Genomic DNA, 15598 nt, shown 5'->3' on the forward strand with positions numbered 1-15598 from the left:
TATAATTGTTATAAAAGCCAAAAAAATAACAAAAACAAATAATTAAATGTTATTATAAAAATAGTTTCCTTTTTAGGACAATGAAATCTAACATCGACAGGAAAAAAGAAAAAAATGTATTGCAAAATAGGAAAAAAAATAAGTTAAAAAACTACAAGAAAAAGTTTCTAAAACTTAAATTATATTAAAAAAGTTTTATTTTTAATAAAATGTAACCTAAAATTACATAAAAAAATTTGGACAGCGTGCATTTGGAACAAGCTCAAAGTTTCAAAAATTTAGACATTAATTAAAAATGAAAAAAATAAAAAAAAAAACAAAACCGAATTCAATTCCCGTATAAAAATTTAAGATTATCGTTAATCTCTTCAAGATCCAATGGTCGAATTTAAACCAAATTAGAATGGGATTACCTCTGAAGTTACACCTTTCCTTTAAAAAGAATTGGAGTAATCGGTTAACGTGGTCCAAAGTTATGCGGTAACATATGTATGTACATAAAAATAATAATAATAATGAAAAAATATTCCGACGAGTTGATAACCTTCTCCTTTTTATCTTTTTATAAAGGCGGTTAAAAAGAAAATAACTAAATGAAATTAAACATATATATTTTTTTTTATTTTTAATACAATCAAATTTTAAACTTAAAAAAAAATTTAATTTAAAAAAAAAACAAAAAAGTTTCTAATAATTAAAGAATTAAATCGAATAAAGAGAAAAATTTTATTCAAAAAAATTCATTAAATAATTTTCTAAAAATTAAATGAGTTGAAAACTTTGTTTTCTTAAAAAAAAGTAAAATCTGAAATTACATAAAAAAATGTATGTAAAAAAATTCCCCTGCTCGAGGACTCGAACATCGTATCTCTCCGAAGCACGGCATCGCGTTTGAAATTTCGTAGGGCTTGCCACTAGAAAATTCTGGTTTTCTCGGGCGGGGAAGTTTAGGGTGCGGTTCCAATGGAAAACTGTTTGTAATTGACTTGTTTTACCAAGTTTGCGAGCCAACAGAAGTCTGAAGATGGCTGGCATGCTAACTCCCGACCTAGGCTAGCTGCTAAGGAAGTAGGTCAAAGTTCCCTTCATACCCAAGGAAGGATTAATAATTCTCTCTTTGTTTCTCTTAAAGACACTTGTGGAGAAGAGAGATTCACAGGTTTCCTTTGACATTAAATAAGCACACCTACTATAAGGGCAGACTAATAGAATCACCACAGCACACAGTTTTAAAGGTTTTTAAGAAAAACTTTGCGCAGAAGAAATTTGCGGTCGTTGCGAACTGATATCGAAAAAGTAGGCTTTCAGTAATATCCTACCTGAAGCAATTATAAACTCTCTAAGTAAACTAAACTTCGATCACCCCTACTTTGTGTCTGGTGGAGAATTTAGAGAAAGTATTACTAATTGCAATTGATACGGAGTTTGAGACTTCCAGAATTCTAATGAAAATTACCATCTAATGGCCTGTATGCAGTTCTCAAGAAAAGCTAAAATTCCATACAAAATGACGTACAAGAAATGGATAAGAAATTTTCTTAAGTCAAATTTATTTTTATCTCATTCTTATCGTACACTGTGTTTCGTATAGGCCTCCTCAAATATTTCCAATGCAGGAATTTACATTTGGACTAAGCTCGGCTGCTAAGATGAATATGCTTGAGCTTATGCTGATGTCAGGGTATTGTAGTCCTCAAAATAATACATATTTTCCAAATGAGAAAAAGGTTGATAGCAACCGGCAAAATGGATTAATTCTCTAAGCAATCGCCTAAAATTAGATGTAAATTTAATATTTTTCGTCCAACCGCAGAGCACATTGTTGAAGTAATTAGGTAAAGTAGGTCTTACAGAATTATTAATCAGCTTTTGACTAAATTATCGCTCAGCTATGACCAAACTATTATACGTAATTCTTTCATACCGGTACTTCGAAATCTGATACAAAGGCATGGCACGCGTGCCTGTGAAGTGACCAACTGTGAGCTTAACTCATAATATTTTTTTAGTGTAATCTCGACTTCATGCTTTTGAATCCAACTTTCGGACAAACGAAAAAAATTTATGCTACACAAACTTTTATAACACCGGCATTCATTGAAGCTGAGTTGAAGTGCATAAATCATCAGAAAAACAAAAACAGAAAACAAGACTTAACCCGTCTGCGACAAACAACAGCGGGTCGACGCGTTCACCTTGAACTCGCACATAAACAAACTATAAAAAAAATCAAGAAAAGATACAGAGTTTTTTTTTAAGTTTATTGTTTCATGCGTGTGTGAATAAGCGCGAAGCTGTTAAGCAACCCTGCAGGGAAACCGCGGACTATTGAATCAAATTTCTAGTTCCGTACTAGGTCTTTATCGCCAAAAACGAACTAGTCCGATAGGAACTAGATCCCCACCAGTCCAAAATCGGAGAAAAGTGGTACTTTTAAAAAACTAACTTANTCGAAAAAGGGATGCAGCGGGGGGCAATTGACACTTCCTAGGACATCGCCATGTTAAATTCGCCAGTTGCTTGCATGCAAAAGAGATTTATCGCGAACCAGTACTGGGTCTAAATGTACTAGAAGCGCCCCAGTTCAGAACTAGAGATTTTCGCCACAGGGAATGTAAACGCATTTCGGACAGTGTGTGTGTGTGTGCACAAACGAGCTTTGCAGCTAAATTTTAAGCACAGCACATGTTTGTATATAGTTTGTTTAAAATTTTCATCAAAATTGGGTAGGGTAGCTGATGATCAAGCACAAAAAAAAAAGGTTTCGCCATATCAAATTCATCTCCAACTCGAACGTATTGAAATGTACGTATGTATGTGTGCATATAGTAGATCACATTCAGCAGATTGTCTTCTGTCGTCGGTTGTTTGCTGTGCACTACTAAATAAATGGTGCCTTTGAGTTTGTTGAGTGTCAATTAGTGGACAAAATTTGCATTTGAAATTTAAGTAAAGTATGTAAATTTATTTGTTAAACACATTATGTTATTTAGATGCATATATAGTACATATATCTGTGGTCATAAGCAATAACCGCCTAAGTCGAATGTTAGCCTTATGGGGGAACCAAAATATTTTCGTCTATAACTTTTTAAATAGCCTAGCTGGCGTTAAGTTTACTTGTTACCAATCCTGTAGGGTTGGAAATTGTGTCATTTGTCAGAAAATCGATGTTGGCACTACTCTGAACAGCGCGACCGAATTTCTAGTGTAAGAGTACATCTCCAAAACGAGATTTTCCGGCTTTCGTCTATAGCTGAATTGTATAGCTGAAAGCCTAAAAAGTAATTTTTAAGCAAAAAAACAAAACCGACTTCAAATCTCGTATACAAATTTAGGAGTATCGTTAATTTTTTCATGATCCAATGATCGGATCTAAACCAGATTAGTATGGGACCACCTTTAAGACACCACCTTTCCGATTCAAAAGGAATAGGTTGACGTGGTCCAAAGTTATGCGGTAACACACATAAAAAAAAATATTTCGACAAATTGATAACCTCTTCATTCTTTTTTTGAACTCGGTTAAAAAGAGCTGAACGCCTGAGAAGCTTAATGTGTAGTTGTACTCTAACAGGGCGATTCTGGCAACTGTCTTGAAAGCTCTTTTCTGCATTTCGAAGGTCTAATTGAAAGATCTGCAAAAGAGGAGGTTTTAGCCTTTAAGCAATAGCCTTTTAAAATTTAAAAAATATATTTTTTCATTTTAAAAGAATTTAAAAACTTATAAAAAAAATAACATTAAATTAAAAAAAAAAAATCTTATAAAATGAAAATAAAGAAAAAAAAAAAAATATTTTTATAAGTTAGATAAAATTAAAAGAAATATATATCGTCACCTGAAATGCAAAATAAAAGCCGTGACTAATTTTTGTGTTTTTTTTTTTGTATGAAACGATGTGGGGACTTTTTAGTTAGTGAGTTACGACTTTTTGCATTTCAGTGACGATGTTGTTACGATATTTTGCATTTCAGGTGACGATATTTTCCTTTTTATACAATAAAATCTAAAAACTAAATTAGAAAAAGAAAAAGATTTAAACAAAAAAGAAGAAAAGTACTTAAAATTTAAAAAACAATAAAATAAAATTTTAATTTTAAAACAAATCCTAAAAATTTAAAAAAGTAATAATTAAAAACAATAAAAAATAAAATAAGATCCTAAACTGGAATGAATTAATTTTTTTTTTCTTTTTGACAAAATAACACCTAAAAATCAACAGAAAATGAGCTTAATAAAAGAAAAATAAATTAAATGAAAAAATATATATATGTATATATTATTTAGTTGTTTCTAAAAATTAAATTTTATTAAAAATACCTTTCTTTTAGAAACTATATAATTTAAAAATTAAAAAATATTCTTCCTTTTAAAAAAATAACATCTAAAAAAGAAAAAAATATACATAAAATAAGAGTCAAAAATTATAAATTTTTCTCTTTAAAACAATACAATCTAACAAAAAAAAAGTCGGCTGCTTCAGGACTTGAACTCGTGCAGTGCACTGCTTAATCGGCCGTTGCAGCTGTTGGAGCGACGCGAGCTAAATTATATACAAGTTCTTTCTCTCGGCCGCTGTGGTAAGACTTTTATTTGCAGTCAGTCGATAAAGTTTAGGTACAATTTTCTTTAATTTTGCACAAAGTTTGGAACTCGGATTTTCGGTTTTTTTTTGTTGTAGAATTAACCATATTTTTATAAAAAATTATCGAAAAATAAAATATTTAAAAAATAGTTGCCCGTCTTGTAAATAGTTCGCTGTACCTAAACTTTATTGACTGACTGTAAATAAAAGTCTCTATAGAGCAGACTTAATTTGAAAGCTTACAAATTTTCATTACAGAATGATTTGCAGTCATTCCACAATAATTACGTTCCTAGACATATTATTGCTAAATTATAAGCCTCCAAAACTTTAATTGGCGCTACAGAAAATTGTTATAATTTGAGTTGTGTCGTTATTGGAAAGGACCATCATATACTAACTACTAACATTAAAGTATCAATTCACCAAATGCGTATATATGTACGTATTTTTTATCTACGTCAGTGATGCGACCTTAATTAGATATTCGCCACGCTGAGATAAACAATTTTATTGAGTAACATTTTTTATTAGAACAAATTTATAATTGGTGTGCAAAAATTTTAGTTTCTTTATACACTTAAAGAGCCTTGAGTTATATTAAGCATAATTTTTTCCTTTTCTACAATATCGATAATTTGATGAGCGACTAAGTTTGCGTTGCTAATTCATTCATTAGCAATTTCGGACTTGCACAGTGCATTTTTTACACAATTCATTGCCATTCACAAATGATGTAGGTAATTTTATTTTTGGTTTTTTTTTTATTCTCAATATTAGCTGATAACTCAGTAATTCATACAAGCTCTTACAGCCAATTTGACGAAAGCAATTTAAGTGAAAAATGATTTTAATTTTTTAAATTTGATATGGAAATCGGCAGAAAATAAAAAATCATTTTCCATTTAATTTGCTGGTGAAACTGTCTGTTAGTCCAACATTTGTTTTGTCAGTCGAAAATGGAAAATTGAAGGGGAAGTAGGTCATCATTGCCAAAACCCTGGTCTCAGACCAAACTGTTCCCATCCTCAGCTCTACGAAGAGTTACACTTCTCAGTCGTGAAGATTGGAGCAGAAACTATACGTGGCTGCACGACGGTTCACAAAAATTCTATACATGTTTTGCCTTAAGCAAAGACGCAACGATATTCCAGGCGGAACTACATAGCTGCTATACTTGAGACCGACCACATCTTATTTAGCAGGCAATATACCAAAACAGAGATCTCCATATTTTCAGACATTCAATCTGTTCTCAAAGCTCTGGATAGGTGTTCTTATCAAAACCACTTATATAGTGCCATAGAGCATCCACAATAGGGTCTGCTGATATGTAGGAAAAACCTAAGAACTCTGTTTCGAGCACTAATAAGTCTATTTCGGAATCTGTGGTGAAAAGGAGGAATCAGTGGAACACCCCATTACCAACACAAGCTCATCGTAGAACCAGATTTTTAAACGACCATACGCTCAACTCAATGCAGATTTCGCAGCAGGATTTAGTACAATTAATCTTCCTTTGAAAAAAAAAACAACTAAATTAAATCAAAAGGAATGCATTATGGCTTTCCATATTAAGTTAGTGACCAAATTAAACTTATAACTAACCAAAACGGCTTTGAGCAAAAGTTCAACGAAGAAAATGTTGACAAGACGCTATGTAAAATAAGAAGAAAGCATAGTCGTGACCACAGGGATATTTCAATGTCCACATCCATACCCTGCAGTAAAATTTGGAGACAGTCTGACAAAGCGCTAGATCTGAACTACATATTTCAGAACTATCTCTGAACTGGTGCAAAACGGCTGCAGAACGGGACATTTGAAGCTCTTGGTGTGCTAGTTGCGCTCTGTTGAGAAGTAAATGCACAAATTCTCATTTCTCGTACAATACTAAATAGCTCAGCGGGAAGACCTCCGACTCTAACATCGTTGGTCGCGAGTTCAAATCGCGGTGGAGGCAGTTGTGATATTCAGATTTAATAAATTTAAATTGTTGAATGCCGCTTAAAAATTGAAGCGAAAATGACAAAATTTAATATAAATAAAATAAGAGAATAAAAATATTAAATAAAATGAAAAAATTAACAAATTAAAAAATATCAAAAAATTGAATAATCAAATTTTTTTTCATAAAAAACTTATTGTTGCAGATCTGTCCAAAATGGAAACAGTTCAGAAAAGAAAAAATATCCAGCAATCTAGTTTTAAAATTTTTTATCATAAAAAACTTATTGTCCCAGAACTGACGAAAATTGAACCAGTTCATAACTAGTTCGAAAGCTCTGCAGAGGTAGCAATTTCCACTTCGTAGGACATGGCCATGTAAAACGAGACAATTGAAAGCATTGCGTTGGGATAGATCGAGAACGAGTACCCGCTCTTAAAGAGCTAGTTCTGCGCTAGCTCCGAACTAGCGCAATTTACTGCAGGGTACCTACTGCCTGCACACACACATACACACACACCCAGAGGGACATGTGTACCGTTCGCGCCTACATAAACGCTCCAGCCAACTCCTACAACGCCTAACTGACAAAAGCAATGCACTAACTTGTCCATAAAATTGCTATCGGCGCGCCAAGTAAACTACACACGAACACACTTCTTTATGCATACAATGACAACCCACCGTATACATACATATATGTATAAAGCAAATGCATACTTAATCAAGTATTAATGCAAAACAAATGCATATGAATGCATGCTGCTTGTGGCATTTGCTGAAGCAAATTAATATGCGGCATGCAACAAACCGCGGCGAGCATTACTACTTGCATGGCTACATATGTACATTAGGGTACATCACTCGCAATAAAAAATAAAAGTCGACACTGTTTTTCCAAAGGAATTATGAAAAATATTAAAATTTTAAAATATGAGTTTTTTATAAATAAAATTAGTTTTGGAAAATCTTTTTTGCAAAAAAACACTTTAGTTTCCGTCATCCCTTGTCAAATTTGGTTTGGAGACAAACCGGTTTCGGCGTTGTGCCATCTTCAGTGTAATTTTTCGTTCTCGTTTACATCACACTCCACATAACATCACACTGTCGGAAACACCAACAACGAAAATGAGAAGCGGCAATCTTCTTAAGAATATTTTCTAACCTAAACCTTTTTAAATCCCTCTCGTCTTACACCCAAAATTATGATACAAATCTCAATTACTTGATTGCCTTAATTTAAATTGAATTTGATCTTTTAAACAAGTGGCAACCCTTTTGTCTGTAATTAAAAATAAGACTTTACATAAATATTTCGATTGATGCACATATTTTAATAATTGTTTTAATTTACTAAATAATTTGAACTAAATTTTTTAACAAGTGGCAAAAAATAAAACCTCACCGCACATCTACAGGTCAAGGCCTTTAATTTGACATCTCAGTTTTGAAAATCGAACGAACGGTGCAGATCTAATGACATTAGCACAAAAAAAATGCCTTTGTGTATTTATATGTGTATTTTTCTGCATACTGATGAACCGTAATTTTAATCTTAATCTCAAACTCAAACTCGATCTTAATCCAAATCTTAATCTTTGTCGTGTGGCGAAGACTCCACTTTCTTCTGTTGCTTTAATATATTTCTGAAATATTTTGGAGGAAGTCTTAAAATATACTACATTTTATAATTCCGGTGAAAAAGCCGCAGGGATGAGGCACCCTAATGTATCTAAATACATATAAGTACGTGTTGCAAGCAGCATACTGAATGTCTGAAGTCAAATAACTGGTTTACCCACAAATATGCTTTAGCATTAATACGAACCTACATATCTACATATGTACAGTGTGTGTTTCTGCATTTAAATGCATAATGCGACCATAAAAAATACATATAGGCAATTGCCTTTTACCATTGCCAATTGCAATTTCAAACGAAGTTAACTCGTAAGTGTTAATTGTAGGTATGTTTGCCGGGATGTAAACGTCTGACGGCGGTTTGCCTATTGCACCGCAAAAGACGTGCATATATTTACGTACGAGTATTGTATTTAACAGTGCAAACGAGTGCACAAACAAAACAACAAAAACGAAAAAAAAAAATAAAATAAAAAATCAAAATACCGGTCTAAACGAAAATGCATGTATGTATGTATGTAAATGCCTGGCGGTGGTGAGGAGAGTGGCGTGCGTGCCAAGTGCACTCAGCGGTTGTGCCGGTTTTGTGTTTGCCGGCCGGCCGGCCGGCATTCGCCACAATTGCATTGAAACGCTGCTGCCTAGAGGCATGTGCATGTGCACAGCGGTGGCAACTCGGTCTAAGTTAATTTTAGCGAATGAATGGAAAAAAATAATCATGCAACTTTATCATTGCATGCAATCTGTTGCATATGTATGCATGCATGTACACATATGTATGTATGTACATACATAGATAGCAGTATGTACGCTTATGCATCTATTTAATTATACTTTTACCACTCAGCTGCTTAACCTTTCAGTTCAGCTGACTAGGAGTGCGCTAATCATTTGCTTACAATCATTAGCGCTGCATTTGAATTAGTCATGGAAATTATGAAAATCTTGAGCTAATTTATATAATTTAATATTTTCACCAAAGCACCAAAGTTCAATAAGACTGTAGTTTGAAAATATTTTTAGCAGGGTTGCCATAACTTTTTGCATTTTTCTAATTTTTTTTACAAATTTGGAAATTTGGAATTACATGACGTTAGACCGTATTATTTTGCCGCGGGGTATAAGAGAGGTACACGTAGTACCAGGAGTGCCTTTATTTTAATGAAAACTGCTCAAAAAAGTCTAAACTGTAAAACAAGTTTTTTTTTTTTTTTAAGAGGATATTGCGAAACAGAATTTTTTCATAGCAATATACGGTTTATTGTCCGAAAAAAGATTCGTGCGTTATATACAGGTCAATCTTTGCAAAATCGATCAATGTTTGGAATCGACCATTTTTGATTTGGATGAATTTTGATCAGAAGTTTTCTTTGATCATGAAAAGAAGTTCTGCCAAAGGAGAAAAATAAACTTTTTGTCGAAAGTTAAGCAAGAGTCTATGTAAATGCAACAGTTTCCGATATTTTGCAGGTTTATATTTTGAATAACTCAAATTATTTTATGTATTTTTTATAATTTTTCATTTATTAGATAATTATTTTTTAGTGGTACAGATGAAAAACATTTTTTTTTTTAATCTCATTTACTTTTTAAAAATTCGGTTTATTTATTATTATTTTTTTAATTTTATTTGTTATTCTTTTTTTGGTTTCATTTTCTTTTAACTTTTAGATTTTATTGTTTTAAAAGGAAAATAATATTTTTTTATTTCATTTAATTTTTAGCACCTTATTCCTTTTTTTAATTACTGTTTCATCTTTTTTTCAATAAAAATATGTTTAATCTAATTTAATTTTTAACTACTATTTCACTTTTTTTGTTTAATTTTTTTTATTTATTAATTTTTATTGTTTTAAAAAGATATTTTTTTTGTCATTTAATTTAGTTTAAAAAAAAATTCCTAAAAGGCGAACAGCATAACGCTAAGACCTCCTCGTTAGCAAATTGTTCAATTAGTCTTACGAAAGACAGTAAAGAGCTTTCAAGATAGTTGCCAGAATTGTCCTATTAATGATGTAAAGAAATATTAAATAAAAAAAAAAAATAAGAAACGTGAAATTAAAAAATTTTAAAAACAAGAACTTATTTAATTTTTAATTTATAGTTTGAAATTTTTTTCAAAAGTTCAAATATTCATATCATAAGAAACCACCTACAAAAAATTGCAGAATCTTTAAGACCAGTTAGAGATACTGTGTGAAAAAAATGTTCAAATTTCAAAGTTCTATAACTTTTTTTATTTCTTGATTTTTTTTTTTTATATAGCGCCAAACATCATCTTTAAAACGAGCTCCGTACCATTTTTGTAACTATAATAGTTTTGGAGATACTTAAAGAAATTAACCTTCAAAATCCCGTAATCTGTGAAATTTTAAACTTTCGAAAATATGTTTTATTTTTCTTGTCCTTTGGCAGAATTTCGAAGTATGATGAAAAAGTTCTGACCGAAATTCATCAAAATTTAAAATGGTCGATTTCAACCATAGGTCTATTTAACACGGATGGAGCCATATGTGCATTAGGGTGGTCCAAAAACAACCATGTGCGATAAGTAAAGTCAAATTTTTAATAAAAATAATACCAAATTGTTTATTTAACCATTTTTTAATATTAACGATTTTTTATGGGGCCCCCAATACAATTTTTGTGGTTTTTGGGGGGGAACATAAAAAGTATTTTATATTAAAAAATGGTTAAATATACAATTGGGTATTATTCCTTGAAGTCTCCTGGTGAGAAACAGATTTTGCCGATTTTGAAAGATATTGATTTTGAAGGACTCTATACCATTTCTATGAAAAATTCTCTTGCCCCATATAAAATACTTGGGAGACTTTGAGCGCTTTGAGCGACCTCTAAGTATTTTTTTCATTAAAAAAAACTATATTTTTTGATATAAAACAATCCTAAGGTTGAAATTATTAAAATGTCGGCTTTACTTTCTTTGAACCACCCCAATGTACATACATACATATATGTAAATAAAATTTTTATAAATAACGCACTGATTCATGCGAGCAGTCATCCGCCAAAATATATACATATAAACTCATCCCTGCATCCAGATGCTAAAAACTAAATATTCGCAAGCGTGGTCATACATACAATTTCTTTCAACTTTTGTGCTCATTTCAAACTGGCTGGGCGTATGTTAGCTAGTAACGGGCCAAGAGTACTTCAATGCGTATTTAGGAAACTTCAAATTGTTCGCTTTGTTTGCATGCTTGCGTCTATGCAACTTTTTCGCACTTTCTTACATTTCCTTATTGCTATTTTTCACCTCGAAACTCATACAGATCGCGAGCTGCATTTTCTCTTCAGACAACACTGCATGTTTTTTGTTTTTTTTTTTTTGTAGACGACAGGCGTTGCAATCGCCCAGCTTTGCAAAAAAAAAAAACGAAAATAGACTTTTCTACATATCGAAAGCAAGACAAGAGAGCAATAAGAATCGTACGAATTTTGTGGTCATTCTCTAGAATAAATGCATGACTATTTGTTTATTTGGTTAATATTTTTTTTTTCTTTGTTCATACTCGTATGTATGTATGTTCGTGCCAGTGGCAAGTACAATGCACTTTCAAAATTTTCACTCAGCTTTTTTCGCCTGTCCAATTGCGCTTGCTTTCAAAGTTAGCTGCTCTGCTGGCATAATGCCTTCTACCTACATACATACATACATATGTACATGGCGGCCGTTCATTGGCTTACATACTGTTTACCCATTTACGAGTTGCACAAGTATTTTCGTTGCTCTGCTGTTCTATTCCTGTGCAGCACAAAAATTTTTATTAGCTTTAAAATTGTAATTTCATATTTTTAATTCGCTTTTACTTTTACTCTGCGGTTTTTGTTTTTGATGGGAAAGTAATGTTCGAGCGGTGTACACTCATCGTTGCCGTCAGACAAATTTCCATAGAATTTTCTATTTGTAAATAAAGGCGTAAGCGAGCAACTGTGCTGACTCAAAGCCAAAAAAAAAATTGCTCTTCCATTACGAATTTTTATGATTGGTTGCAATTTTTTTCGTAAATAAATTGCAATTGTTGTTGGAAAATTGGTTGGAATCTGTAGTCAAATTTTTTTTTATTGGTGCTCAAAATATTATATTGACAGGAAGGAAGGAATAAATATTTGTTTTCATATTTTTTAAATATTGTCGTGGCTTACGGTTTATTTACAACAAGAATATGTAGAACTATGTTAATTTATCACCAAATTATTATACACAAAATGGTCTTTATCGAGAAAAAAATATTGTTTTCGTTTATATAAATGTAAAGCGAAATATGAGAAAGAAAGTTACTGTTTTTTACTTTTCATTTTCCCAAGATATTTTCTTTTTAAGTATGCATTGCGAGTGAAAAAAATCACACTTTCCCATGGAAAATGTTGCTCATACGCCATGTACGATAAAGCTCGATTACGGCTATGTACGATGTGGCGTATGAGTAACGTTATTTTTTGCTTCTAATTCATAAAAAAAATTTGCAGATGTTAATTTAACCGTTCAAAACTTGTTTATTTTTCTATCGATTTTCATCGTTAGTAGCTTGATATTTTGGCAAAAAAAAACATGCCTTAGAAGTGTTTCCATACTAATTTGGATCATGAAGAAATTAGCGATACATTTAAATTTTTATATGAGAATTGAAGTCGCTTTTGTTTTTCGCTTAAAAATTACTCATTTGAAATCCAGAAATATTTCGAGGCCGCTCAAAGCGTTCAAAGTTTCCCATGTATTTTATATGGGAAAAAAATAATTTTCCTATATTTTTCAATCGGCCAGCTCTGTTTCTCACCAGAAGATTTCAATTGTTTATATTTTATGGGCCCCCCAAAAATCACAAAAATTGTAATGGGGCCCCATAAAAAACCGTTAATATTAAATTTATTGGTTTATAATTGGTTTAATAAACAATTGGGAATTATTCTTATTAAAAATCTGACTTTACTTATCTCACACCCTTTTTTTGACCACCCTAATGTGCATATGGCTCAACCCATGTCAAATAGACCAATGGCTGAAATCGACCATTTTAGATTTGGACGAATTTTGGTCAGAATTTTTCATCATATAACGAAATTCTGCCCATGGAAAAAAATAAAAAAGGCTAAAAATTTCACAGTTTACCGTATTAACAAAAATTGTACTGGCCTGGTCTTAAAGGGGATACTTGGGGCCATACAAAACAAAAATAGTAAAAAAAAAAGTATTGAGTACCGAAACCTTTTTGAAGTATTGGGTACCGAGTTTTGCGTACCCACAGTTTAGCGCATCACTAACGTTTTGGTGAGCGGTAGGGGGCCCAAGCCGGCCATTTCGCTAGCCCACTTCAGATTGCTCCACTAGACCTGGTTTTTGCTACACAAATTTTTTCACTAATTATTTCGTAGCAAAAATTTATTCAATTGTGATATTTCAGCGAACTCGCAAGATACTATTTAAAATAGCCAAGTCAGTTGAACACACGCAAAATAAATAAGTTTGTAATTTGATGACTTAATATTGTACCTACATAGATATGCACAACAATTAACTCAAGGTAATGACAAAATGTAATGTATGTAATTAAAAACAAATAAAGCTACTCAAATTACATTAGGGGTATTCACGATCCGGTGCATATTTACTGTCTAGCGTGGTGGCTAGCATGATTGGCTACTTTTGTTGTTGTTTGAACACATGAAATAACCAAAAGCATGCTATTTATGCAACATGCTAGACAGTATGCACCGGATCTTGAATACCCCTATTATTGACATTAGCATTGTCTATGCATAGTAGGGTGGTAGGGTAAAGTAAAAACATCGCACGCGCCCCTTTATTTTGGTCTACGTATAAAATAAAGACATACGCGAAAATTTTAAATTTTAAAGAAAAATTTTAGGTGCTGCTACCAGGGCTTGAAAAAATTAAATTTTTTTAATCGCAAAATTTTGAAAAAACTTTTACTTTGACCAGCTATAACTTAGCCAGCTTATGAATTTATATGAACTAGTGTTCGCCCAGCGGTTGAAATTCAACCGATAAAATTAAGGATACTTTATGTAAGTTGAATGAGCTAAAATAACATTAGTTGGAATGGGTTAAGTGGAGGGGAGTTTAGCTTAGTACTTGGTATAACATAACATAACCATAACATAAGAATAAATAACATAACACATGAAGCATAACACACCACAATATAACATCGCACACTCTTCAGTTGTATTTCCTTTTTATCCCTTTTTTCACCTCTATCTAAATCTTATTTATTTTGGTTCATTTTATGCCAAATGATGTTGCCTTTGATGCCACATCAAGTGATATCATGTCATGTGGTGAAATTGGGTGTGGTGAGCTGTGGTGTGGTGGAATTGGGTGTAGGAGTTACGGTGTGGTGAATTTAGGTGTGGTGGATTCAGGTGTGGTGAGTTAAGTTATGGTGAGAAAGTTGAGGTGTGGTGAATTAAGGTGTGGTGAATTTTGGTGTGGTGAGTTGAGGTGAGTTAAGGTGTGGTGAGAAAGTTGAGGTGTGGTGAATTAAGGGTGGTGGATTTAGGTGTGGTGGATTTAGGTGCGGGGGTTAAGGTGTGGCGAGTTGAGGTGTGGTGAATTTAGGTGTGGGGAGTTAAAGTGTGGTGAATTAATGTGTGGTGAGCTCAGGTGGAGTAAGTTTTTAAGTTAAGATGAGATAAAGTTAAGGAGTTATGATTTTATCCTTATCTTCATATTCATCTTCATCTTCATCTTCATATCCACCTTCGTTTGTATTTAGGTTTCTTTACTTTTATTCTAATCTTTGCCTTTATCCCTTTCTTCTTCTACATATTCAACTTTACCTTCTTCCTTGCATGAATCTTAATCTTCGTAAATCTGATTTCTAAACTGCTTCTTAGCAGATTTCTTTAATTCAGTATCAATATTAAAGCAATGTCATTGATGCCACATAAAGTGATATCATGTCATGTGGGGAAATTGGGTGTGGTGGTTTGCGATGTGGTGGAATTGGGTGTGGGAGTTACGGCGCCGTGAATTCAGGTGTGGTGGGCTTAAGAGGTGCGGTGAGTTTAGGTGTGGTGAATTTATCTGTGGTGAGTTGAGGTGTGGTGAATTTAGGTGTGGGGAGTTAAGATGTGGTGAGTTGAGGTGTGGCGAGTTAAGGTGTGGTGAGAAAGTAGAGGTGTGGTGAATTACGGTGTGGTGGATTTAGGTGTGGGGGTTAACGTGTGGTGAGTTGAGGTGTGGTGAATTAAGGTGTGGTGAATTTAGGTGTGTGGAGTTAAGGTGTGGTGAGTTGAGGTGTGGTGAGTTAAGGTGTGGTGAGTTAAGGTGTGGTGAGAGAGTTGAAGTGTGGTGAATTACGGTTGTGGGGGTTAAGTTGTGGTGTGCATCTTCATCTCGTCTTCATCTTCATCTTCATCTTCATCTTCATCTTCA

At 32.8% G+C, this 15598-nt stretch overlaps 1 protein-coding gene across 4 annotated transcripts in view; it reads right to left on the reverse strand.

Moving 5' to 3' along the window:
* The window catches only part of Msp300 (Muscle-specific protein 300 kDa), a 232951-nt gene that overhangs the window by 179075 nt on the left and 38278 nt on the right, over nucleotides 1-15598 (reverse strand). The gene's annotated exons all lie outside the window — the stretch shown is intronic.

This window comes from Rhagoletis zephyria, unplaced genomic scaffold, assembly GCF_001687245.7.
Source record: "Rhagoletis zephyria isolate East Lansing unplaced genomic scaffold, Rhagoletis_zephyria_1.1 Rzeph_scaffold_00047, whole genome shotgun sequence".
Classification (NCBI taxonomy): Eukaryota; Metazoa; Arthropoda; class Insecta; order Diptera; family Tephritidae; genus Rhagoletis; species Rhagoletis zephyria.